This window comes from Emys orbicularis, chromosome 19, assembly GCF_028017835.1.
Source record: "Emys orbicularis isolate rEmyOrb1 chromosome 19, rEmyOrb1.hap1, whole genome shotgun sequence".
Classification (NCBI taxonomy): domain Eukaryota; kingdom Metazoa; phylum Chordata; order Testudines; family Emydidae; genus Emys; species Emys orbicularis.
This window is the reverse complement of record NC_088701.1, coordinates 15781776-15808584: the sequence shown is the minus strand read 5'-3', so window position 1 is coordinate 15808584 and position 26809 is coordinate 15781776. Positions and strand designations below refer to the sequence as shown.

At 47.7% G+C, this 26809-nt stretch overlaps 1 pseudogene; it reads left to right on the top strand.

Annotated features, from left to right (window-relative positions):
- Nucleotides 1-26809, top strand: part of LOC135891601 (bromodomain-containing protein 4-like) — a 146908-nt pseudogene that overhangs the window by 56482 nt on the left and 63617 nt on the right.

Genomic DNA, 26809 nt, shown 5'->3' with positions numbered 1-26809 from the left:
ACTACCCTTCGGCCTTTCCACTGCTTTTCCTAGCTTTTTAGTCTGAGGGCTTTGCGTTTCAGTGATGAGGCTGCTGTAAATTGGTTTGCCAAGCTCCGCATCCAATAAGAAGAATGGTTGGGTTAGTGGTGGTTGTACTTGAGACATCTTAACTGTTACACAATGCCACGGTTTTGTGTTGAAATTGTAGCTATAATTTATAAGTGACTAAATTTGGCCACAGCTTTTTTCCTCAATAAATTGAATCTGTGGACACATCCCTGCTTACTGAAGTCATGCACATGCTGCTGCATGTCCTGCTAAAGAGTTTCCAGTGCTTTGCTGAAAGAGCAATACTGGGAAATGGCAGCCAAAATATAGATACAGTAGAACTTCAGAGTTATGAACACCTCGGGAATGGAGGTGGTTCGGAACTCTGAACAAAGCATTATGGTGGTTCTTTCAAAAGTTTACAACTGAGCATTGAGTTAATACAGTTTTGAAACTTTATTATGCAGAAGAAAAATGCTGTTTTTAACCATCTTAATTTAAATGAAAGAAACAGAGAAACAGTTTCCTTACCTTTGTCAAATCTTTTTTTAAACTTTCCCTTTTTTGGTAGTTTACGTTTAACACAGTGCTTTACTGTATTTGCCTTTCTTTTTTTGGTCTCTGCTACTGCCTGATTGCGTGCTTCCAGTTCCAAATGGGATGTGTGGGTGACTGGTGTGTTCATAACTCTGAGGTTCTACTGAATTTGCTGGCCTACACTGTGATCTCTTAATTTCAGGTTGCTATCCTAGTTAGAACTTCTGCAAGCTAAAAATCAGTCATTTTTTGCTCATGATTAGGTTTTGTTAGTGATTGGGCGAATGGATGTTCCAAATAGTATGTAAGTTAAAATGTCAGGAAGTCCCTGTCTAGAATGATAGGTGCTCCTTTTCCTGCAATTTGCATATATAAAAATAGAACTGTTGCTAAACAGACACAGTGAAATATATCTGATGTCTGCTAGGAGGGTACTCTTGTAATGCCTGCTGGCCTGCAATGGGTGGGTGTCTTTCTCAGAAGTACTGCCTCCTAGCATGAGATTACTGTGCTGGCAAACGTCACCCTGCAAACACTATCAAAAGGAGGCAGTGCTTCTGGTTAACACCAGGTATGGTACCAAGTATCAGAGGGGTAACTGTGTTAGTCTGTATCCACAAAAACAACAAGGAGTCCAGTGACACCTTAAAGACTAACAGATTTATTTGGGCATAAGCTTTCGTGGGTAAGAAACCCAGAAGAAGTGCAAAAAGAAGTGGTTTTTTTACCCACGAAAGCTTATGCCCAGATAAATCTGTTAGTCTTTAAGGTGCCACCAAGTATGGTGGAATTCCTCAATTACTTAGGGGCATGACTTTCAAAATGCCTTTCCCATCCTTTAATGTGGAAACCCTGTGTTCACAGGTATCTGGCTTTTGCACAGGTATCTGAGGTTCTTGTTGCATTTCACGTTAAAAGTTGCCTCCTGGGAGTTCCTGCTAGCCGGCAGATGGATGATCTTTCTCTGAGACTGTTGCAGATGTGTTGACGTGGCTGCTTATTGCCACTGAATAGCAACGGCTGTTGTTCATTGATGGGTATTGACTGCTTCTGAAGGAAGTTCTGCCCAGTGCGGTACCACAAGCCTGGTAACTGGGAACTGTAGCCAGGTGAATGGCCAGAAAAAGCTAAGCAGGCAGGGGAAGGAGAATAGACTCTCACCTGGCTCTGATGGGGACCCCTCTGAGGGCAGTGTGTCTTTGGACCTGATTCTACTTAAAATGGACCATGAAAAATTTGATTAGTATCTGTCCTGAATTTGATTACTCGGGAAGGATGCGCTAAAGTATTGTTACCCAAGCACCACTATTTAAAAAATAATAATGACCATTATGAAATGTGCATTTGTTGCCTGATCAAAATGAGTACGTTTGAAGCATTAAGTGTGGCCCTTCTTTATTCCTTCATTTTTTGACAGTTACACCCAAGCCAGGAGCATCTACGGTACAAAACGTAACTCAAGCATCATCCCCAGCTCAGACGCAGGCCCCACAACAGAATCTTCAGTCTGTGCAAACAACTCATTCCTTTCCTTCTGTGACCCCTGACCTTATTGTCCAGCTGCCAGTAATGACAGTGGTGCCTCCTCAACCACCTGCACCTCCTCCCCCTCCTCCCCCACCTTCTGTTCCCCCAACCCCCACTCCCCAGCCCATTCAGGCACACCCACCTGTTATCCCAACAGCTGCATAGCCTGTGAAGGTGAGTAAACAGGGACTCTGTGGAGTTAATGAGTCAGGATTCTTTGTGTTCAATTTTCTCTCTAGAAGAGAGAAGATTTTTATTGGATGACTATTTTAAAACATTCACTGTGAAGTCCCTTTCATCTTAGGGTTTAAAATTGCTTTACAGATTTTTACTGATTGGAGGGATGGGACTGAGACACACAGAAGTGAAGGGTGGGATTTTCAAGAGCACTTAGGAGAGTTAGGCTCCTAACTCCTCATTTGTCTTCGAAAATCCCACCTGAGTTACTTGTCCAAGGTCATACAGCAGGTCAAGGGCAGAACCATAGATTGATGATTAGGGTCCAGGAGTTCTGATTCTCAGTCCTCTTCTCTAACCACTAAGACCCTGCCTCACTTGTCCTTATCCATTAAAAGTAGAATCTGTTTTCCATAGATTGTTGACTGTAGCAAAGTCATTGAGTAGAACAGTATTTGCCCATCACAATTTCCACTAAACATTTAGCCAGCAGCCTTGTGTACTGGGGTTAATAGTGGGTTTTTTTAGGCTTTTCAAGGAAAAGAAAGCCATCTGGCTTGAAAAGCTGTGTCACTGTGGCTAAGCTATCCAAAAGTGACTAGTAATTTTGGGTGCCTCAATTTTTGGATGTGCAACATAACATTCTTTAAATTTACTATTCAAAAAGAGCTGAGTTCCCACCCAATAAAATTGGGCTCCTTTATTATGTCTCAAGTTGAGTACCTGAATCACTAGTTGCTTTTGAAAATTTTGGCATACATCTTCAGCAGATCAGATCCTGCTAACTAATATTTCTTATTTTGAGCAATGCCTTTTATATCATTGCATCAGTAAGATTGCCACTTCCTTTCTCCTGAGACATGGCACCTGACAGCCACAGAAGTTCTTGACAGAGTTAGGTACCCAAGTTATATGACCCTTCAGTGGGAGTTGGTCACCTGATTGCCTTAGGTACTTCTGAAAATCCCATCAAGCAACTCAGCCAAAATAATCCAAGATCTGGGCTTCTGTAAACACCGCACAAGCTGTAGAAATGAATCCTAAGAGGTTTACTTGACCCTAACATGGTTCTTAAGTAAAAGATTTTGAATACACCTCTACCCCGATATAACACGAATTCGGATATAACGCGGTAAAGCAGCGCTACTGGGGGGCGGGGCTGCGTGCTCCAGCGGATCAAAGCAAGTTCGATATAACGCGGTTTCACCTATAACGCAGTAAGATTTTTTTTGGCTCCCGAGGACAGCGTTATTTCGGGGTAGAGGTGTACTCATTTAACCATCCTCTTGACCTTTGCTAATATAATAAAGATAATTTGTAGTTACACATTTTCTAGAGGGCTCAGTACAAACTGCTTCCAGCATGCATATTTATAGAAAGCTTTTAAACTTTTTAGTCCTATCTCACCTGAGTACTTAGTGGTTAGACTTTAATATACAACCAGAGGTGGATCCTGTGAATACAATAGTAACAAAAGAGCACAAGACTAAATAAAATATTATAATGCTGTTGTATTTGTTGTTTTACAGACAAAAAAAGGAGTGAAGAGGAAAGCAGACACCACAACGCCAACAACAATAGATGCAATCCATGAATCTTCCTCGCTGCCCACTGAACCCAAGTCTGCCAAGATGGGCCCCCGAAGGGAAAGCAGCCGGCCAGTGAAACCTCCAAAGAAGGATGTTCCGGACTCTCAGCAGCATGTGGTAGAAAAGAGTAACAGTAACAAAGTGTCTGAGCAGTTAAAGTATTGCAGTGGCATCATCAAAGAGATGTTTGCCAAGAAGCATGCTGCCTACGCATGGCCCTTCTACAAACCTGTGGACGTGGAAGCACTGGGACTGCATGATTATTGTGATATCATTAAACATCCCATGGATCTGAGCACAATCAAAGTAAGCTCAGTTTCACATAGCCAAAAATAAAAAAAAAATTGACTGTGCAGGAGGAATAACTTCCCTGGGGAAATGCAGTCTGTTTGACATGCCAACTCATGTATATGGGCGTACGCGTGCAGCTGCATGCTTAACATGGTGTGTTGTAGATATCCACCAAAAATGTGTGTGTTGCAAAAGAAAGGATTCTTCTCTGGGACTCTGTCTGAAATCAATTAACCATTCATTCTGTGTAGCCTGAGAATTCTGGTAGGTGGAGTCTCTCATCTGTCCATAGTGTGCTACTCTTTAAGTGACAGGTCCTGAAAAGAAGACAGTCCTTTCCAGAATGGGTCTTAAAAAAAAAAAAAATTGCCTGTGCATTTTTTAAAAGTAAATGTCCTCTACTATGGCCAGCCTACACTGAATACCCTTAGCCAAGATAATGGGCTCAATCAATCAGTACAGATTGCTGTAGTAGGGGAATTTTCTTTAAAAAACAAAAAAAAAGAAAAACCACCACCACATTGGCTATTCACCTTTAAAGGAAATGTTCTGCTTAATATAAAGCACTATGTTTCCAGAGCATCTAAATCGAAGCCTTCTGCTGTGAGGACACAGCTAGCTCCCTCTCATAGAGTATTTGGGAGTTACTTATCCAAGAGAAGTAATTGCAAAGCAGTCCATATCTCTGCTGAAAATGTCAATTCATTGTTTGGAGCACTGTCATTTTATAACCTCATCATGGACATAGCTTTAAACTGCAGAATTCTTTGGTTGTATCAATTTAACTCTGAGCCCTAATATTCACACAACCCAGGTTTCTTTTTTAAAATACTTTAAGCAGAAGAAAGAGACAAATTTCTCTCTCCCCCACCCCATATTGAGATTACTCTAGGAACTTTGCCAGAATGAAGTGAATGAAGGAGTATAGTTTTTTTCTTCAATTGAATAATTAAAAACTGTGCTGAAGATTGAGCTGGTACCATCGCCCCTTTTTCTGAATATGCATAATAACTTTGCACATTCTGTAGTATTCTCCAAATCTAACCAAAAAAACCCAACAAAAAACAGCTAGGAAATTCTGAAAAACCACAAGTACAGAGAGGATCTGGATGGGTGAAGCATTGGTAATCGGATAACAAAGTTCTTTATTCCAGGTCACTGGTTGAAATTTAGTTCAAGTTGGTTGTGAGCAAAAATCATTGCCCATGACAACTGTTTTATGTTTATATGAAATGCATTGGTGGGTCTTGTTCCAGTTGCTGATGGTCAGGTGTCCACCTCTCAAAAAAACACCATCACTTTTGGCCTTGTTGTTGGCAGGCACAGCAGAGAGGCAAAGGATTGAATGAGCCATGGAGACAGAACTATCCTCACCTCTGGCTCCTTCAGACAAAAATTGAGGTATATAATGAGATGGTGTGGACAACTGTCGATAAATTGAGATCTGCACACATCAGGGCTTCACACCACTACATTCACTTCATAATAAAATGAGGTTGCTGTGCAGGGAGTTTATTTTAAGGCTTGTGTTTTTGTAATGCCCGACAGTCTCACTCTGGAGTGACTAAGCCTGCACAGTTCAACTGCTTTGTTTCTTTAATCAAGCTCTCTCTCTTCCCCGGGGGCGGGGATAAGATTCATCCTTAGATCCTTGGGGGATTTGTTCCCACACTACTCTCAAAAATCCTACATTGCCACAGCCAGTTGGATGTGGTTCCCTGTGTCTGACAGAAAAATGCCAAGCATGTTGCCTTCTTGAATGCTTCCAAGCTCCTGCTGACCTGAAGGAGGGATTATCCCAATTTCTAATTCCTCAAACTGTCACTGCTATGCTGGACTGACCCGACTTGCGGGATGTCTTTAACTGCTACTGACAGTTTGGGATTTCTCTTATAAGAAAGTGATACAAAGATTAAAAACTTGTTTGTTTAAAAAATAATTTCAGGTGTGAGTGTGAAGTTTTAGCGCATTGTTGTTCAAACAAAACCCTGCACTGTGATTGGTAATGATGTTCATGGGCGTGGGGACCAGTAATCTAGTGGATTAGTTCCTTCATACTGTCCTTTGAATTGGTAGTCAGTGAAAGTGTCTGCCACATGTGGGCAGTCGTGTTCTCCCATGTAGCTTGCAGCTGCCCGTTATTATGGAGGGATGTTCTATGAAGGAATACCAGCTCCAGCATACAATGTTCCATTTTGGTCTCAGCAGTTTAGCTGCATTGTATGCTATTTCTGTAGTCGTCTTTTGGATGCACCTCCATGTTATAGTTCAGGATGGCTGTAATCTGCTCCATTTTATGTAAATCCAATGCAGATCTCAGGTTTCTGGCAAGTTTCCAAAGCAATGCTCCATTTGGCAAAGGTTAGATATAGATGGAGATTAGGTGGAAGCCCAGAACTCTATGGATGCCATAGATCCAAGATATTTCTTGTCCATTCAGTAATTTGTTTTGCTTGCTCTGTTGATAGTGGAGTTTTGTTTTCCCTTCTAGTCTAAACTGGAGAACCGGGAATACAGAGACGCTCAGGAATTTGCAGCAGATGTCCGATTGATGTTTTCCAATTGTTACAAATACAACCCTGCTGATCATGAGGTGGTAGCTATGGCACGGAAACTGCAGGTAAAGAAACTGCTTTGTTAGAGTGCTTTTCTGTTTTGAACTCGTACCTGAAACTTTTTCATAGTGGTCTAGCATAACCTATACCCTAAACTTAAAAGTAAAATAAATTGAAGTACAGAAATGTACCAGAATGGTACACTAAATTTTCAAAAACAAATCTTCCACATTGCAGTGTTAGCATGAACTGTAGTTGCTATACCAGCTTGAACAGACTGAACTGGTAACTTTTTTTTCTTCTTCGAGTAGTGTCCCTATAGGCACTCCACTTCAGGTGTGCATGCATCCCTTGCATCTTTGATTGGAGGTTTTCAGTAGCAGTGCCTGTTAAACCCATGCATGAACTCCAGACATCCTCGTTCCCTGTCCCAACTATGAGTAGAGCTGTGTGGCAAACCTCCCTCAGCCTGAGAGAGTGTCTAGCATGCCTGCTTCTAGCGTTGCCCTAAGCTTGCTTTAGGATCATCTAATTTTTAATTTCATGTAATTATTCACTTCTACAAGTTGTATTTTATAATTTCTTTGCTTCATTTGAGGCGAGCTTTTTTCAGTGCTTCTCCTTCTCCCCGCCTGAGGGGTTCCCTGTGGGGTTTTTTGCCTTGTCGCCAGAGTATGCCAGGATCTCTGGGATTCAAGTACAGTCTCATGTCTCAGGAATCTGTCCCACTGAGTGCTGGACATTGCCAGTACAATTACTGTTTGGGGTACAGTCATATCCCTCAAAAGCACAATACCTATTTAACTTTAAGATCAAAGCTAAAAAAAAACAGGAGATTAAATTCAAGCTCCTCTACGATGGAGCACTCCCATCTTCGGATCCAGGCCACGATACTCCCCTGTACATCAGCCTTTGAGCGTAGTGCCTCATCAGCTTCTGCACCAGATTTCCCCCCACCTTTTCAGGGAAAGATGTTGGAGGGTACCAAATAAGCACTTAAAAAGAGGAGTTCTTCTTCGAGTGCTTGTTCACGTCCATTACACATTAGGTGTGCGCGCGCCGCGTGCACGAACGTCGGAAACTTTTCCCCTCAGCGGCTCCCGTCGGGCCCGCAGGGTCTCCCTTCCCGCCAGAGCGGCGCCCCGCCCTAGCGTATATATATCCCTGCCGGCCCGACCCTCCCTCAGTTCCTTCTTACCGCCCGTGGCGACGTTGGAACAACTCTATCTCTCATCAGAGAGAGTGTCCCTTAGCTAGCAATTAGTGATAGTTATCAGTTCGTTGTAGTTAGGTATTAAGTGTTAAGTAGTAGTAGTTATCAGTTCCTCACAAAGACCTAAAACTTATTTGTGATAAGTGTTTGGCCAACACCGGCACCGGCCCTGGGCGGCGGGGCATGCCGCACGCCCAAGGCTTCAAGGCTTGTGCCACGTGCCGCAGGCCTATGCCATTGAGCGACCCACACGATTCGTGTCTCCGTTGCCTGGGGGAAGCACACCAAAAGGAGCGCTGTAAAATCTGTAAGGCTTTCAAACCCAGGACTAAGAAAGAGAGAGACTTTCGCCTTAAACAGCTCCTCATGGAGTCTGCGTTACAGCCCTCCTCTTCCGCGGCACCGTCGACCTCGGTGCGGAGTGCCCCGGCATCGGTTCGCGACCCGACGCCGGCGGGGCAGCCTAAGCCTACGGTGCTGCCTCGGCGAGAACACACCCGGCACCGTTCTTCTTCGCCGGCCAAGTCGAAGGGCCAGCCCAAGGCCCGGGGACGTTCCCCGCACAAGAAGGTAGCACCAGCGAAGACCGCAAGTGCTGCCAAGGCCATTACGGCCCCGACACAGATCCCGGTGCCAGTGGCTCCGGCGCCGAAAGGCCCGTCGAGCCCCGGGATAAGCGCGTCGAGTGAGGAGGAAGGGCTGGAGGAACTGTTGGAACAGCCCTCCACCCCGGACACATTTGAGGCAGCAAAGGACCTCATTGAATTGTCCGCTGAAAGCACCCTCCGCGCTAAAGACATTCCGCCGCGACTGCCGTCCAAGGGCAAGCCGGCGATGATGCGCCCATCACGGTCGCCATCTCGGCACCGGACACGGCGCCGGTCCCGGTCGAGCTCTGCCTCGGTGGACTCCCGGCTTCCCGCTGCGCAGCGGGCCGCACAACAGTCAGGCCCCGACGCGAGCGAGGCACCGTCCCAGCAGCCCGGCTCGAGCAGGCACCGGGATGCTTCGGTCGCAAGATTCCCGAGTCCGTCCTCCTGCAGCCGTTCCCGGGCCCGGGGTCAACGGTACCGGTCCAGGTCCAGGTCTGCACGGCGCTACTCACGGTCCCGTTCTCGAAGGCACCGCTCTCCGACTCCGGACCGGCACCCCTCCACGGCACCGCCGTGGCCCTCTAGATCGCCGTCCCTAGCGTCAGAAGAGGACTCGGGCCTCTCGAGCAGATATGGCCGCAGAGCGCACGCCGCTAGAGAGCACGAAGCCTCTTGGCAACCACAATGGAGCCATCCTGGACAGTGGCCATTCTGGACCCCATGGGCCTACCACCAGCAAGGCCCTCCGTCCAGAACCTCGAGATCGGGCCCCTCAGGACACCGCTCCCGCTCCCCACGGTGCCGCCCTACCTCCCGTGCGGAGGCCACGGTCTCCAGGCCGCCAGACAGGGAGAGGGCTGACTCGGCACCGAGCCCGGCACCGTCCCAGACCCAGGGCAGGGGACGTACCCCAGAGGGCCATCCCGCCGATGAGGAGTTGCAGGAGGACGAGGACACACAGAAGGCCATGACCTCCTCCTCCTCACCGGACGAAGCCGTGGCGGGCACAACAGTGTCCGGCCCTCCCCCGATTGACCATCGGGCACACCAGGACCTGCTCCGCCGGGTAGCCCTCAATTTGGGGTTGCAGGCAGAGGAGACGGTTGAGCAGGAGGACCCGATGGTGGACATTCTCAGCCCGGAGGGTCCCTCCAGGATCGCGCTTCCACTTATAAAGACGGTACAGTCAAATTATAAGACTGTATGGCAGACGCCAGCCTCCTCTGCGCCGACTGCAAAGGGCGTAGAGAGAAAGTACTTCGCCCCATCCAAGGGGTTTGACTTCCTGTTCTCCCATCCGACCCCATGTTCGCTGGTTTCTGCGGTCAACGAAAGGGAACGGCATGGCCAGCAGGCCCCAGCCCCCAAGGCCAAGGAAGTGAAACGGTTGGACTTGTTCGGCAGAAAGGTCTACTCGTCCGGAGGCCTCCAGCTGCGGATCGCGAACCAGCAAGCGATCCTCAATAGGCACAATTTTAACTCCTGGGCATCAGTGTCTAAGTTCAAGGACGCCTTGCCTAAGGGCTCGCAACCCGAGTTTGCTGCCATAGTAGACGAGGGAAAGGCGGTAGCCAAAACCTCCTTACAGGCCTCACTTGACTCTGCTGACGCGGCCGCTAGGACTATCGCGTCAGGCGTGGTAATGAGATGCTCAGCATGGCTGCAGGCTTCTGGCCTTCCCCCTGAGGTGCAAAACACCCTCCAAGACCTTCCGTTTGAAGGTTCAGGGTTGTTTTCGGAGCAAACGGATGCCAGACTCCATGGCCTCAAGGACTCTCGGGCTACCCTCAAGTCCTTGGGGATGCACACCCCTGTGACGCAGAGGAAGCCGTTCAAGCCCCAACCTCCACGGAGGCAGTACCATCCTCGCCCTCGGCAGGAACCATACCGTAGACGGGGCAGGGACAGTAGGCGTAGGCGCAACAATACGCCTAACCAAGGCCAAAACCAGGGCCAAAACAAGCCGCAGCCGGGAAACAAACAAGGATTTTGAAGCTGCGATCGAGGACAGCGTACCCATCTCGTTTCCGGATCCCCCCCCTGTGTTTCAGGGACCGCCTGTCCCATTTTTTCTGTGCTTGGTCTCATATAACATCGGACCGCTGGGTCCTGCGCACGGTGGAGACAGGTTACGCCCTTCAGTTCTCCTCGCCCCCTCCCTCCCACCCACCACCCCCGTCCCTCTTCAGGGACCCCTCTCACGAGCAACTCCTCATGCAGGAGGTACAGACCCTCCTCACTGTGGGAGCGGTGGAAGAGGTTCCTCCGGACCTCAGAGGAAAAGGGTTCTATTCCAGATACTTCCTCATTCCCAAAGCGAAAGGGGGCCTCCGTCCTATCCTGGACCTTCGCAAGCTAAACAAATACTTGCAAAAACCACGTTTCCGTATGGTCTCCCTTGGTACCATCATTCCTTCCCTGGATCCGGGGGATTGGTACGCTGCCCTCGATATGAAAGACGCCTACTTTCACATCGCCATTCGCCCGGCCCACCGGCGATTCCTGGGCTTCACTATCCAGCAGCGCCATTTCCAATTTACGGTCTTGCCCTTCGGCCTGGCAACAGCCCCACGTGTCTTCACGAAATGCATGTCTGTGGTAGCAGCCTTCCTTCGAAAAAGACGGATGCGCGTCTACCCGTACTTGGACGATTGGCTCCTGGCGGGCCGGTCGGAGGCAGAGGTTCGCGCCCATGTGTCACTGGCGCTACAAGTATTCCACGAACTCGGTCTGCTAGTCAATGTACCCAAGTCATCGCTAGTCCCCACACAGAGGCTGGACTTCATAGGGGCAATCCTGGACTCGGTGGCGGCACGGGCGAGTCTTCCCGTACCGTGGTTCCTGGCTATCCAGAAGGCCGTGACCTCTATCCAACAATTCCCCACGACCACGGCCAGATGTTGCTTACAACTCTTGGGGCACATGGCGGCCTGCACACACGTAGTCGGACACGCCCGCCTCAGACTCCAGCCGCTGCAGCTGTGGCTGGCCCAGGTATATCGCCCCAACAGAGACCCATTAGACATGGTCGTCACGATCCCAGCTCAGGTATCGAGCGCCCTCTGTTAGTGGCTCGATCAACAGCAGGTTTGCGCGGGGGTCCCGTTCGCCGCCCCACAACCCGTTCTGACGTTAGTTACAGACGCGTCGGACCTGGGTTGGGGGGCGCACCTAGGGGACCTGCGCACTCAGGGCTTGTGGTCCAGGGAAGAGCAGTTGCTTCACATCAACCTGAAGGAGCTAAGGGCGGTTCGCCTCGCCTGCCAGACCTTTCACGCTACCATAAGAGGACACAGCGTGTCGGTTCTGACGGACAACACTACCGCCATGTTCTATATAAACAAGCAGGGCGGGTCCCGGTCCTCTCCCCTCTGTCGCGAGGCACTCCTCCTCTGGGACTTCTGCATAGCCCATTCAGTACACCTTCGGGCTGCATATCTCCCCGGGGTCCAAAACGGCTTGGCGGACCGTCTCAGCCGGTCCTATCTCATGCACGAGTGGATGTTGAGACAGGACGTCCTGCGTTCAATCTTCCTGAGGTGGGGGTTTCCCCAGGTGGATCTGTTTGCCACCAAGGACAACAGCCAGTGCCCTCAGTTTTGTTCATTCCAGAACCGCAGTCCGGGCTCAATGGCGGATGCCTTTGCAATCCCGTGGGGCGGGAGCCTGAGGTATGCCTTCCCCCCATTCCTGCTCATTCACAGGGTCCTCCTCAAGACCCGCAGGGACAGGGCGTCGGTCATCCTTATTGCTCCAGCGTGGCCACGTCAACACTGGTTCACGCCTCTGTTGGAACTGTCCGTGACCCCTCCGATAACCCTCCCCCTTTACCCCGACCTCATCACGCAAGACCGAGGTCATCTACGCCACCCGAACCTGCCGTCGCTGCATCTCACAGCATGGTTTCTCTCTGGCTAAATGATATGGAGCACAGGTGCTCTCAGGAGGTCCAGCAAATCCTTCTTGGTAGTAGGAAGCCTTCCACAAGGGCGACCTACCTTGCCAAGTGGAAACGCTTCTCCCTATGGTGTGGGCCTCACCACATCCAGCCCTTGCAGGCCTCGATACCACTGATTCTGGACTACTTGCTGCACCTCAAGCATCAAGGCCTCGCCCCCGCTTCAATTAGGGTGCATCTGGCCGCCATATCGGCGTTCCACCCTGGGGAATCGGGGATTTCGGTGTTCTCCAATCCCACTGTAGTCCGATTCCTCAAGGGGCTGGAGAGGATGTTCCCCTACTCACACCCACCAATACCTCCGTGGAACCTCAATCTGGTCCTCACTAAGCTCATGGGGCCACCCTTTGAACCCCTAGCCTCTTGCTCCCTCCTGCACCTTTCATGGAAGGTAGCGTTTCTCGTGGCCATCACATCGGCTAGGAGGGTGTCGGAGTTGAGGGCCCTCACCTCGGAGCCTCCTTATACAGTCTTTTATAAGGATAAGGTGCAGCTAAGGCCACACCCTAAATTCCTCCCGAAAGTGGTCACGCATTTTCACATGGGGCAGGACATTTGTTTACCGGTGTTCTTCCCCAAGCCCCATACGGACCCAAGCCATCGCAGCCTGCATACCCTGGATGTTCGTCGGGCCTTGGCTTTTTATCTGGACCGCACCAGGCCTTTCCGCAAATCGACTCAGCTGTTTGTTGCCGTTGCGGAACGGATGAGGGGCCAGCCAATTTCGACGCAACGCTTGTCGGCATGGATCGTGCTTTGCATACGTATGTGCTACGAGCTTGCCAACATACCAGCCCCACAGATCAGGGCTCACTCTACTAGGGCCCAAGCGTCCTCGGCGGCCTTCTTGGCACAGGTTCCGCTTCAGGAGATCTGCAAGGCAGCCACCTGGTCGTCGGTTCATACCTTCACAGCCCACTACGCGATCCATCATCAGACCAGAGAGGACGCGGTGGTCGGCAGAGCTGTGCTTCAATCTGTTATTCCTTGACTCCTACCCTCCTCCAATGGTAAGCTTGCGAGTCACCTAATGTGTAATGGACGTGAACAAGCACTCGAAGAAGAAAAAACGGTTACTTACCTTCTGTAACTGTTGTTCTTCGAGATGTGTTGTTCACGTCCATTACACTTCCCACCCTCCTTCCCCTCTGTCGGAGTCACCGGCAAGAAGGAACTGAGGGAGGGTCGGGCCGGCAGGGATATATATACGCTAGGGCGGGGCGCCGCTCTGGCGGGAAGGGAGACCCTGCGGGCCCGACGGGAGCCGCTGAGGGAAAAAGTTTCCAACGTTCGTGCACGCGGCGCGCGCACACCTAATGTGTAATGGACGTGAACAACACATCTCGAAGAACAACAGTTACAGAAGGTAAGTAACCGTTTTTTCTAGTTCTCCTCATGAAGAGCCTATTTCAAAAAAGCCCCAGTGTCTTCAGAAATTGACTGTGTCAGAGACCTCAGGTCCCGGACTGGATACTGCTGAGGCTCCAGGCTCCTGTAATACTGGGAAGTCTTCTAAGACTCAGAGCCCTTCAAAGAGCCACAGTAACAACCATACATTGGTATCAAAGCTATACTCAGTACCACCTAAGCATGAACGCATTAGGAGAGACAAGAAATTCTCTGCTTCCAGAAGCACTGTACCGACAGGCCACCCTGTGCTGCCTTTGGTTTCTAGACAAGTGATCCAGGGTCCCTTGGTGCGTCCAAAGGAGTCGTCATCTTTGGTACCAGTGACTTCTGCTAGACAGGACCCATCAAAGCAGGTCTCAACCTGGTACAGATTGTGGAACATCCCTCATTCTCAGCACAAATCCACCTGATACCACAAGAATTTAGGTATTCAAGAGACTTGTTTGTCTCAGAAGAGCCGAAGTCTCCCCTCTCAATGGGGAGTACCTGTTGATACTGATATCAACCGGGTCACCAGGATTAGATCTTTCCCTGGTGCCACCTGCTTCTCCAGTACTTTCTGAGCTAGGCAGAGCTCATCCTGTAGACAATAATGAGGACCTCTCTTCAGATTCCCAAATCTTTGTGCAAGGACCTGTCAGCATAGGGACATCTTCCCTGACACCTTTATGGAAAGAGAGGATCTAGGGGCAAGACAAATCTATGTCCCTTCTCATTGGTCTGAGCAGCATTGGATGCCATCTTCTCTGCTTAATGTCTTTCCTCAGTGGCTATATTAGAATCTTTGGGCCACCAATTAACGGTTTTCAAGAGCCTCATGCCTTTCTCATGGTGACCACTGGGAAGACCGTTGCTTCCAACTACCAGAACGCATGCAGCTTGTACCTTTGTAATATAACATGCCAGGTTACATCTTTGCTGTGTCCAGGGATGGCTCAGGATAATTTATAGCCTGAAGAAGCACAATCTAGTGTCTTTCCCTCACTGGACTTACTCAGTTGGTGGAAGGACCCATCCAATGTTTGTGCAGGTGTTCCTTTCATCCAGCCTCATATCACCGTAACATTAGATGCAGCCATGGTGGGGTACAGGGGCACACTTGGGGACGCTCACCATTCAGGGCAAATTGTCTGCCCAAGTGTCTCTTCTACACATCAACCTCCTGGAGCTGAGGGCAGTCAAAAATGCCTGTAGCTATTTCATTCCATTAATCAAAGGCAAATCCATCAAAGTCTTGACAGACAGCATAGCCTGCATGTTCTACGTCAATTGTCAGGAGGAAAGGGGTGCAAGATCCCCCCCCCCCCGTGCTGAAGCAATAAAGCTATAGAACTGATGTAATAACCAATCACGTCCTTATTTCAGTCTCACCTTCCAGGTATATAAAACATGATGGCTGACAATCTCAGCTGTCACTTCTCCCTAGATAACAATTGGGAGCTGGACTTATGGATCCGCAATTGCATTTTTCTGACCCTGGAGTTTCCAGAGGTGGACTTGTTTACTGCCACCACCAACAGGAAGTACAAGAAATTCTGCTCAAGAGGAGGGTGGACTCCTTTCCTCATTCCTTGGAAAAAAGGCCCCTTCTCCATGCATCTCCTCCCACAGCTTTGATCTTGAGAGTGTTGAACAAGATCAGACAAGACAAACCCAGGGCCATTTTAGTTATCCCATAGTGACCAAGTCAAGCGTGGTACCCTTAGCTGATTCGTCTTTGTTGTCTGGCATCTCCCCACTTGCTGTCTCAGGATTCCCGTTGGACTCTTCAACCCAACCTGGGAATTCTTCATCTCAGAGCTTGGTTCCTTGATGGTTCTTGGGGATAGCATCTTCCTATTCTGCAGAGGTATAACAGTGATGTTAAACAGCAGAAAGATACCTTGCGAAACATTTGCCTTCAGAAACGTAAGAGATTTCACCACTGTTGTACTGGGCAGCAGTTTTCACGTGTTCATTCTTCCCTCTTCGCTGTCCTTGACTACCTGTTGGAATTGAAAAAGTCAGGACTCTCCATGAGTTCAGTAAAGCTCATATGGCAGCCAAAATGACCTTTCATTGCTGTGTTGAGGGATTCTCAGTGCTTGCTCACTCCAGGACAGCAAAATTCATTAAGAGGTTGAACCTTTCCACTGAATAGAGCTCACCCCTAAACTTAACTTGGTCCTTAATAGTCCCCTTTGAGCCAGTGGCTGCCTGTTCCCATCTTCACCTGGCCATGAAAACTGCTGTCTTGGTGGCTGTCACTTCTGCCAAAAGAGTTGGGGAAAGGGGGCTATAATCCCAGACCCTCCCTTTACAGTATTCTTCAGGGAGAAAGTTTCATTATGACCACATCATAGCCTTCTACCAAAGGTATATTTTGAATTCTGTATTAACCATTAATATTCCTGGATATTCATCTTCCAGTCTTCTTCCCAAAACCACACCAGACCACTGAAGATTTTTCCCTCCTCACTTTGGATGTCAGAAGAGCATTAGCCTTCTATCTGGACAGAACCCAACCATTTTGAAAGTCTCCCAGACAGTTTGTTTATAGACAGATCCAGAGGATCCACAATCTCCACTCAAAACTCTCAAGGTTCAGCCTCCTTCTGAAGTGCCTAGTCCATTCTACATGATCTCAGCATGCTTCTATAGCACTGCTGAAGGATATTTCAGTGGCTGATATCTGAACAGTGGCAACCTGGTCTCCAAACACTAAGCTTTGATTCATGCTGCCAGATCAGATGCTGTATTTAACATTGCAGTTATAACTTCAGTGTTGGACTCAAATCCAAAGCTCCCTCCTGCTTCCAGGGATACTGCTCGGGAGTCACCTGAAATGGAGCACCTATAGGGACATTACTCGAAGAAGGAGAGGTTACTCACCTTGTGCAGTAACTGCACTTCTTCAAGATGTCTCTCTATGGGTGCCCCACTACCCACCCTCCTTTCCCTCTGGTTCAAAGTTTTGTCTCGCAGAAATCACAGTGGAAAAGGAACTGGGGGTAGTTTGCCCATGCAGCTCTATATCTCAGTACAGGGCATGAGGCCATCAGGAGTGCTTGTGTGAGACAAATGGGCACTGCTGCTGAAACTCTCTGATACAAACACCTCCTGGGAGGCATCTGAAGTTGAGCATCCATAAGAGTGGTGGTGGTGGGGAAATATCTTGAAGAACTGTAGTTACCGCACAATGTGAGTAATCTCTCCTTGGTCTCTGTAACTGTGTACTTTGTTTACCACCCTTTAACTGAAGTGAAAACTTGTTTTGCTTCCCATCTTGTAAAGCCTCAGAAGCAAATAACTTTATAACTAACTTTGTCGTACTCAGTACTCTGTGTTGCCATCACAGTAATCCTTTATCAAAATTCAGTAATCCTTTGTGTCAGAGCCTTTCATTAAAATGTGCAACTCTCCACTCACTTCTGCAGTCTGTAGGGCTTTTTTAAATAGCAGTGTAGCTTACAGAAGGGAAGTGTTTCACTCAATATGGAAACTTCAGTATTCCATGAAAATGTCTGTTTACATTCGTATTCAGAGCAGCTGGAATGACTCTCCTAGTTCCAGTAGCCTGTGTAGGAACAGTCAATTATCTTTCAATAACTTCACACTCGTAACAGGAAGAAGATCCAGAATAAGAGCCCAAGGTTCCCACGGTGCTGTGCTCCCTTGTGCCATCTCATTTTTTATGCTGAAAACACACGTGCACACTCTGCATTGGGCATTTTGGCATGTAGTTTGTGGATATTGCTCGGCTTAGAACAGAATATTGAAGGCCTCCTATAACTATCATGAAAGCTACTCCATTGTATTGCCCCGTACACCATACTATATTGGTATACTTGGATGTTCTGCTTAATCTAGCCTTTTCAGTGAAGACCAGATCCATCCAGACTGACAGCTTGTCAGGATGGCTTTTTAAAGGGAATTATATTTGGCTGCAACTTAACTCATCATCTTGCTCTTGCATCTCCCCTCCCTTGGAGATGATCTTATATTGGAGAATTGTCAGGCACTTATTGATGTAAATGTGAACCGGAAACATGTAAAGTTTTCACCTTCCTTCCAAGAGGAGAAGAAACCTGAAAGCACTTTGCCCATTCATCAGGTCTTGAAGCATTTTGTAAGGGTTGGATTACAAACTATCTTCGAAAATATGTAGGCAAGCTACCCAAGGGAAAACTGAGGAGTTCCTCCTGAAGTGAGCCAAAGTACTTCTCTCCAAGATATGCTTTGAGAGACTAATCTCTTTTGGTAGATAATATTCAAGGAGGTAGGAGCCATCGGGTGGTCATATGAAGATTTGGCTATTCAGCTGGAAGTTTCACATCTTTTTTCCATTTTAGAGCAGTTTAATCAGTTCTTTCTGCTTTCCAACCCCAGATATTGGGTTTTAAATTCCAACAGATCTAATTTAGGCTATGCACTTTGAGGACAGGGGAATTATACAGTTACTATTGTCCTAGGGATGTGTGTACTGCTGTATATTCTCAGACACTAGGTTTCACTGTTCTACTTTTTCAATGCTGGTTGCTCTTTTATGTTTCGACTCCAAAGGCACTATGGGTGGCTATTTTGTGGCTTCTTTGCTGCAATTGTGGGACTGTTTAAAGACATAATTAGCCTGAGCTTTCACAGCCCTAAAAAGCTGCTTCTGATCCATGTATGCAGAGTTGTTGTAGTTGTGTTGGTCCCAGGATATTAGAGACAATATGGGAGAGGTAATGTCTTTTATTGGACCAACCTTCTGTTGGTAAGGGAGACAAGCTTTCACAGAGCTCTTCTTCAGGTTAAGAGAGACAGTGGTATTTGGTAGCAGCTGTCTTGTGCAGGCTAGGCATATGTGTTGTGCTGTAACCAAAGCTACCTAGTGAAACCACTGTTTCTGCTAATGATGTCCTAAATAACAGCGTTGTTTCTTTCACAGTTCACACACTGGTTCTGTTGGTGAAGGAGTTCTCCTTGAATACATTATTTAAGCTTCATGTTTTTGAATGACCTGATGAGAACCCAATGAATTGCACTCCTTAGTTAAGGCAGCCAGTGGTGACGTGGCAGATGTGGTCCTCATGGTACAGTGTCATGCATAAATAGCAGTGTTTTGCTGGATCCTGCCTACCAAATACATTTCAGATAAATTTTAAAACTCAGCCCCTTCCCCTTGCTACTTTAACCTCCATTTTTGCACCCTCTTCTCCTGTATATACCTTCCATTGCTGGTTTTCACAGCTTTTCCCAAGCAACAGCAGAGTGAGACTGGCTTCTCTGATACTGAAATTCTAGTCAATTTCTGAATAGCTGCACTGACACTGACCAGTCTTAATTTTGCTCAGCTCTGTTTTTGAAAGCCTTAAGCAGCAAGAAGTACAGGGTGAAATCCTGGCCCTATTGAAGGCAGAGGCAAGATTCCTATTGATTTCAGTGGGACCAGGATTTCATCCACACACTAGACCTGTCTGCAGACTTAAGAAGGCAGGTCTGCACATTGGGAAGCTTTCTTCCCAGCCATTAAAGAGTGAAAACTTGCTTTTGTTTTTTAAGATGCAAGGTTAAATGCCACAGAAATTGTTGGCTTATATGCAGGGAATTTTTCCTATATGCCATTTTTTAATGTTTGTTTCATATTCCTCATGAATCTAAATTCCTATCACTTTTGCTGCTGTGTGCTGCATTTACTCAAGCTATATATATATGTCCTTCTATTCCTGTGTGGCTTTGGATAAAGAATCCTGCACTGTAGCTCAAAGGAGCATTAGACCTTTTGACTGCATCATCACACTGTGTGTGACCTCTCAAGTTTCTGCTCAGTGCATCATAACTGTCTAGCTACAGCAATGCTCAAAGCCACACTCTGAATTTCCATACTACTGAGTGATCTGCTTAGCATTTTACACAGCATGTTAGTTTTTAAAATCATTGTTAAAATTGTTAAAAGGAGAGAGATATGTTTTAAGGAGGAACTGAGGGATTCACCACAGAGAGCCTGCAAGCATCAATGATGCTGGTATATGTGGCAGGAAGCACTTGGCTAGCACAAGGGAATTTAAATTACAGCTCACCGTTCTAAACATCAGGGCTTCGGTATATGGGTGCTGTACCAGGCTGCAGGCTATTACTACATGGAGATCACTGTTCTCCTTCCTCCCTGCCTCCTATAGTAATTTATTTGAAATCCTGGCCTCCCAGTCTCAGCATTCTGGGCATTTTCGCATTAATTGTGTCCTCTAACTTTGCTTAGGAGAATGAGACTAAATTATGAAGATGTGAAAAGTTAGATGCATGGAACTCCTCCTTTCAGGCTTTGAAGTGATGTTAGGGATCCATGTTAAATCATCTGTATCAGATCTCTACCCAGTCTTCACTGTACAATACTGCATAGATGGATCCAACGATTGCATGACAAGGTCTTGGGCCAATCTGAAGGTCATTTTGTGCCCAGCCTTCTAGTATAGCACTAGAAGTGAGCAGTTTTAAGCCTGCTGACTGTCCTATTGTATAACAGAGGAGTGAAAGGCTGGTCTTTTTCCACTGAGTGCCTGCAACTTCAGAATGTTCTTCCCTCTGATATGCACCAAAATATATCAATGACATCCTTCCGGGCAAGATTTTAAAATAGTTTCCTGCTTTGTTTGCATTTTTATGGGGGTTTAATTTATTGCTGAATGGTGGGTTACAAGGGTTTCCTATTCACCAACTTCTGGAAACTTCTTAATTTGGATTCTGGTTTTTTTGAGCAGAGCTCAATCCTTTGTTTTAAGTGAAGAAAAAATTGGTTGTACCTCACTTGTCTATTGGCTTTTTGTCTGGAGAACATTTTGAGCACTGTCAGTTTGACTACTGTTCTACTTGGAGCAGGTTCACAAAGACAAGAAGTATTGATAGGCTGGTGATCATAACTGTCTGATTCCATGCAAGGAAGTCTTCCATGTTGTTTTCGTTTGTTTGTTTGCATTACTTTAGCACGTAGAGGCCTGAACTGAGATTGTGGAACCCATACTTACAGGAACCCATAAGGATTCTCGTCCATGTCAGAGACCGTGGGATCAGTCCTGGGATCAGTCCCACCCCTTCTCCTGTATGGACCACTAGGGTCTTTGGGCAGCGTATCCGCAGCAATTTTCTAGACCTCTGGCTCCACTGCACCAGGAAACTAGTCTCAAACATTCTCCTCCACCAAACCCCCAACACCAGAAGACCTTTGACGGACAGGAGGCTAGGGTGGACAACAAGGCTACCCCTCAAACCCCTGTTTAATTTTTGTCTCTGGATGAAGTAGTCATGTTTCCATCACTATCGATGGTTGAGCTTTTTTGCTGATTACAGGATCTTGTGAAGAGGATGGTGGACACCCCCTTGATACCTCTTGAGGAGGTTAAAGACACACAATGCAAGCTCCTTTGTAGCCAGTGACACCTACCCAGGTTGCGTTACCCAATAATGACGAGCTCATGGATCCAGCAAAGGCTGTGTGGAAAATTTATGGCACTATACTGGCAACTTGTAAATGGACAGATAAAAAATATTGTTACCCCAAGACTCAGGATTTTTGTTTTGCCATCCTCCAACTAATTCCCATGTGTTGGATGCCGTAAACGAGCCAGGTAAACAGCATTATTCCAGATCTGCCTCTTATGACAAGGACCAGAAAAGGATAGACCTTTTTGGGTGAAAGGCGTACTCATCCGCGACCCTTCAATTTTGGATCACAAATTATCAGGCAGACATGGCTAAGTATGATGTCACAAGAGTTACAGCAAGTTTGCAACCTTTATTGAACATCTTCCACAAGAGCATAGAGAGCACTTTCAGGCTATCATTAAGGGCAGTTATTAGCCAGAACCCCTCTCCCAGCATTCTTGAATGCTGCAGACACTGCCACTAGATCCATCTCCACAGCAATTGTCATGCACAGGGTGTCGTGGCTCCAGCTGTTGGGGTTCGTGAGAGAGGTACAAAATGCAGTTGAGGACCTCCTGTTTGATCAGAAGCTCTTCTCAGGAATACAGACGAGTCCCTGCACATGCTGAAGAACTCCAGGGCTATGGTGAGGTTTCTGGGTATATGTACTCCTACAAAAAAGAGGAGATTTAGTGGGTCTCAAACTGCCCAAAGATCATACCCAACACAATTCTCTGGATTTCACAGAACCTGCTAGAAAGAGACTGAGATTTCGGAGGGGAAAGGTTTCCCACCCACCTTCAGCAAGTACCCAGTCATCTTTGAAATAGCTATTTTGACAGGATGGTCAAGGGCTCAACTCCTCCCTCACCTCTAGTTTGCAAGCTGCGACCTTTTGCCCACCTCCACACTTTTGGAGACTGCCTTTCCCATTTCCAGCAGACACAAGTGTCATGGAGGTTATAACATTGGACTCCACCATCCACTTTGTCCCTTCCCCCCTTCCACATCCTCTTCAGGGACCCCTCTAAGGCTAGGTCTACACTACCCGCCTGAATCGGCGGGTAGAAATCGACCTCTCGGGGATCGAATTATCGCGTCCCGTTGGGACGCGACAATCGATCCCCGAATTGACGCTCTTACTCCACCAGCGGAGGTGGGAGTAAGTGCTGTCGACGGGAAGCCGCGGAGGTCGATTTTGCCACCGTCCTTACAGCGGGGTAAGTCGGCTGTGATACGTCGAATTCAGCTACGCTATTCACGTAGCTGAATTTGCGTATCTTAAATCGACCCCCCCCCCCCGTAGTGAGGACGTAGCCTAACAAGACTATGCTGAGCCAAGAAGTACACTCCCTCCTTTGTTTAGTTGTACCAGCCCCGCCCTGGTGCAGCAGCGGTTAATCCTTTTCTTTGGGCTGAGGAGGCGGCCATGCTCCCTCAGCTCTGCTGGGCATGCTCCAGCGGGAGACAGGGTATAAAAGGAAGCAGAGCTGCTCAGTCTGGGCTGACCGCTGGCGAGGAAGGAAGTGCACTGCTGGCTCCTGTCTGAGGACCGCCTGCACTCCAGGATTCAGAGGCCAGTCAGACAAAGACAACCCCCCAGGCTCAGGATGCCACAGAGAGTGGAGAGACCGTGGGGACCCAGAGACGGCAAACTGCAGAGAATTGGGTAGGAAGTGACCCAGGGAAACTTGGCAGGGAATCAGTTGTAGAACCAGAGACTAGCTCGGCGTGTTTCGGTAGGATCCCCGGTGAGCTGGTGGTGGGCAACCCCACCACCAACAGGGCCCTGGGTTGGGACCCAGTGGAGAGGGAGGGCCCGGGTCCCCCTACCTTGGCCACCACTCACCCCAGCGTGGTGGCCCAGCTCACCCATACTATTGACTCTGTCCGCTAGGCCGCGCTGCCCTGGCAGCAAGGGCCGAGCTATTGACTCTGGCCGCTAGGCCGCGCTGCCCTGGCAGCAAGGGCCGAGCTATTGACTCTGGCCGCTAGGCCGCGCTGCCTCAAGACCAAGGACAGCCCTACAGAACCAGCCACAGGGCTGTAAAGCAGCTCTCCCCCACCCCCAAAGGGTGACTGGATGTACCAGCCCTGCGACAAGGAGCAGTAGACCTCACGGGAAGGGGTTTTACTCAAGATATACTTTTGTATCACGTCTCAAAAAAGTTCCAGATGGTGGCTCTGGCAGCCCTAATCTCTTCTCTAAAGGCAGGAGATTGGTTTTCGGCCCTCGATCTACAGATTGCCTATTTCCATCTAGAGATACATCCTGCACACAGGGGATACCTGCACTTCACCATGGGCCAGGATTGTTTTTAGTGCTGAGTACTTCTCTTCAGACTTTTTTTGGCCCCAAAGGCATTCTGAAAGGCTTTAGCAGTAGTAGCTGCTCACCTTTGGTGAGAAGCAATTTTAGTCACCCGGTATCTTGACGACTGGTTAGTCAAGGGCTGATCTTACAAACCGGTACCAACTTCCATCCAGAGCCCCCTCTCTCCTACAAGAATTGGGTCTCCAGCTAAACATTAAAAAAAAAAAAAATTATCCACATTAGCCCCTGTAACAGAGAATACAATTCATGGGGGTATATTTGGATTCGTTGGTAGCCAGGGACTTCTTTCCCACATTCAGATTCGTAACTTTGTCACATCTGGTTGGGACAAGTCAAGGAAGACCCTGTACTACAGTAAGGAACTGTTTGCAGCTCCTGGGTCATATGACAGTTTGCACCGTTGTGACCAAGCATGCAAAATTATGCCTCGGCTGCTTTTAGGGCTGATTCACGGGGACCTATTGGACGAACAGGTTAAGGTTCCCCTCCAGGTGAAGAACTCTCTGGATTGATGGCAAGATTAATGCAAAGTCTGTGTGGGTGTCCCGTTGATCCAACCTGCTCCAATAATAAGTGTGACAACAGATGCATCGCTGTTTGTTGAGATATACCCCCATCCCTCACTCATAACTCAGGGCAGGTAGTCACCTCAGTCAACTGGTCTCTATATCAATTTGTTGGAACTCAAGGATTGCCTACCTTGAGTTCCTGCCCTCATCAGTAGCAAAACAATCACAATCATGACAGACAACGTGGCTTGCATGTTTGATAACAACCAGAAGAGAGAGATTCCCTTTCCTGTGCGCCGAAGCTAGAAAGTTATGGAACTGGTATATAGCCAATCAGAGTCAGATCTCAGCCGTTTTGCCTTCCTGGAGCCCAGAATGTCACAGCCAGTTGGCTCAGCCGGCACTTCTCCCAGGACTAAGAATGTGAGTTGGACTGTCAAATCGAGGTACCAGGCGTGGAGTCCGATCGAGAGGTAGGACGAAGCGCAAGCTCCATGAGGAGGGCCCTTAAGCAAATATCCCGCTCCTTCTGAGTTTGAGGGTGAAAGTTTTTGCAGATTCTGCACTTATCCTTTCTGTGGGACTCCCTCAAACGTTTTAAACAGCTCTCGTGGGGGTCACTAATGGGCATCGGACGGCTACACAATGAACATGGCTTAAAACCTGGGGCACGGGCATGCCCCGCTCCGAGGCGCAGTCCAAGCCGGGACTCTAAACAATACTCTAACACTTAACTTAAAGATCTAACTAAGTACCTAGGAACTAACAACAAAGGAGACAGAACAATGGACTGTAAGGACCACTAACACTCTTGCGATGCAAGACATGGCGCTCCAACCAACCGTCATGGGCAGTAAGAAGGAACTGAAAGGGCATAGGGTCGGCAACGCCTAATATACCAATACATGAGCGTGGCCCACCCTACAGATACCACTAAGGCAAAAATCTCCCAACTGTGCATGTGGGCACACGCACACCTAGAATGGAATGGACATGAGCAACACATCTGAAAGAACAACAGTTACAAAAAGGTAGGTAACTGGTTTTTTTTGTTTGTTTGTTTTGTTTTTTTGTTGGCTTGCTTGGAGATTCAATACAAATAATTTTAGCTAGGAAACTCCATGCAAAAAAATGACATTAAGAAAATATCAATATTGCGAAGTTAAGCACTTGGAAGCCAGGAAATGCTAAAGTTAAGACTGAATGTGTAAAATCTTGCAACACTGGCTACTAATCTGTGTATAATAGAAAAAACAGACTTCATGAAAATCTGTATAGTATGCAAAGTCTATATAGTATGCAAATAAACAATAGTTCCTTGAGTAACTACACATGTGCATTCCACTCTAGGTGTTGGTGCGCGTGGCTGTCAGAAACTTTTCCCCTCTATAGTACTCGCTTAGTAGCTTGAGCCCCCACCCCATTCACCATTACATGCAAATATAAAAGGTAGCCCCCCTCAGTTCCTTTTTATTGTCCATGACACTCATTGGAACTCTGTTCTATATCAGAGCAGTTCTTTCTCTCAGCCTTTGTGAACATAACGTGTGTGTATATATACATAGTCTAGTCTTTAGTATTATTAGCCATGGCCAAATGAGCAGGGGAGTTGCTGGCATTAATGTTGGGACTTCCACAGATGATGATCTTTAAGGACAAGGTTTACCTGCATTCTCATCTGAAGTTGGTCCCAAAGGTGGCTTCCACTTTCCACATCAACCAGCCAATTTATTTGCCAGTATTCCTCCCTGCTTATATGTGGTATTGGGTAGAAGAGCATTTGCATATGTTGGACATAAGAGCCTTGCCATTTTACCTGGACAAATCAGTCACTTTCATAGATCCTTCCAGTTGTTTGTAGCATTGGCAAACGGTAAGAGGTCTCCACCACCCAGAGAATTTCTTCCTGAATTGCACCCTGCATATGCATGCGCGATGACTTTGGCTAATGTCACAGCTCATTTGATGAGGTCACGGTCAGCCCCAGTGACCTTTCTGACACAAGTCCCAGTTGCAGACATTTGTAGTGGCAGCCTGGTCCTTGGTCCACATCTCCATGATCCACATGCTGTGCTTAAGACTCCAAAGACAATGCTAGAGGAGAACAAGTTGTTCTCCAATCTTTATTGAAATAGATTCCAATCCCACTCCCTGTCTTCTGGCTTCTGAGTCTCCAAGAGTGGAATGAACATGTGCAATTACTCGAAGAAGAAAAAGGGTTACTAACCTGTTCCATAACTGCTCTTCTTAGAGATCTGTTGCACGTGTCCATTCCATGACATGCACTCGTACCCATCTTCATTGGAGTTATGGCAAGAAGGAACTGAGGGGGCTAGAGGGAGCTCTGCTCTTTATACCTGCATGCAGTGACGCACAGTAGCAGAGGAAGTTTGAGCCACCAAACGGGTACTGCTGAAAGAAAAAGTTTGATGGCCATGCACTGGGCATACAGACTCCAAAAGCGAAATTGACATGTGCAACACATCTCAAACAGTAGTTACGGAACAGGTTAGTAACAGTTTTTCATACTAAGCCCTGCAATCCAGTCTGAACCAGACTACAAGTGTCAAGTCTGGGACAGCTGGGTTTGGCTCTCCACTTGCCTGTGAGGTCAGCCTGTGGTGGTTATTTGTGACAGCAGCTGTGTGCCTTACTCCTGCTGTCTGCCACCATCTGCTACTCTATGTGTGTGCTGCAGTGTG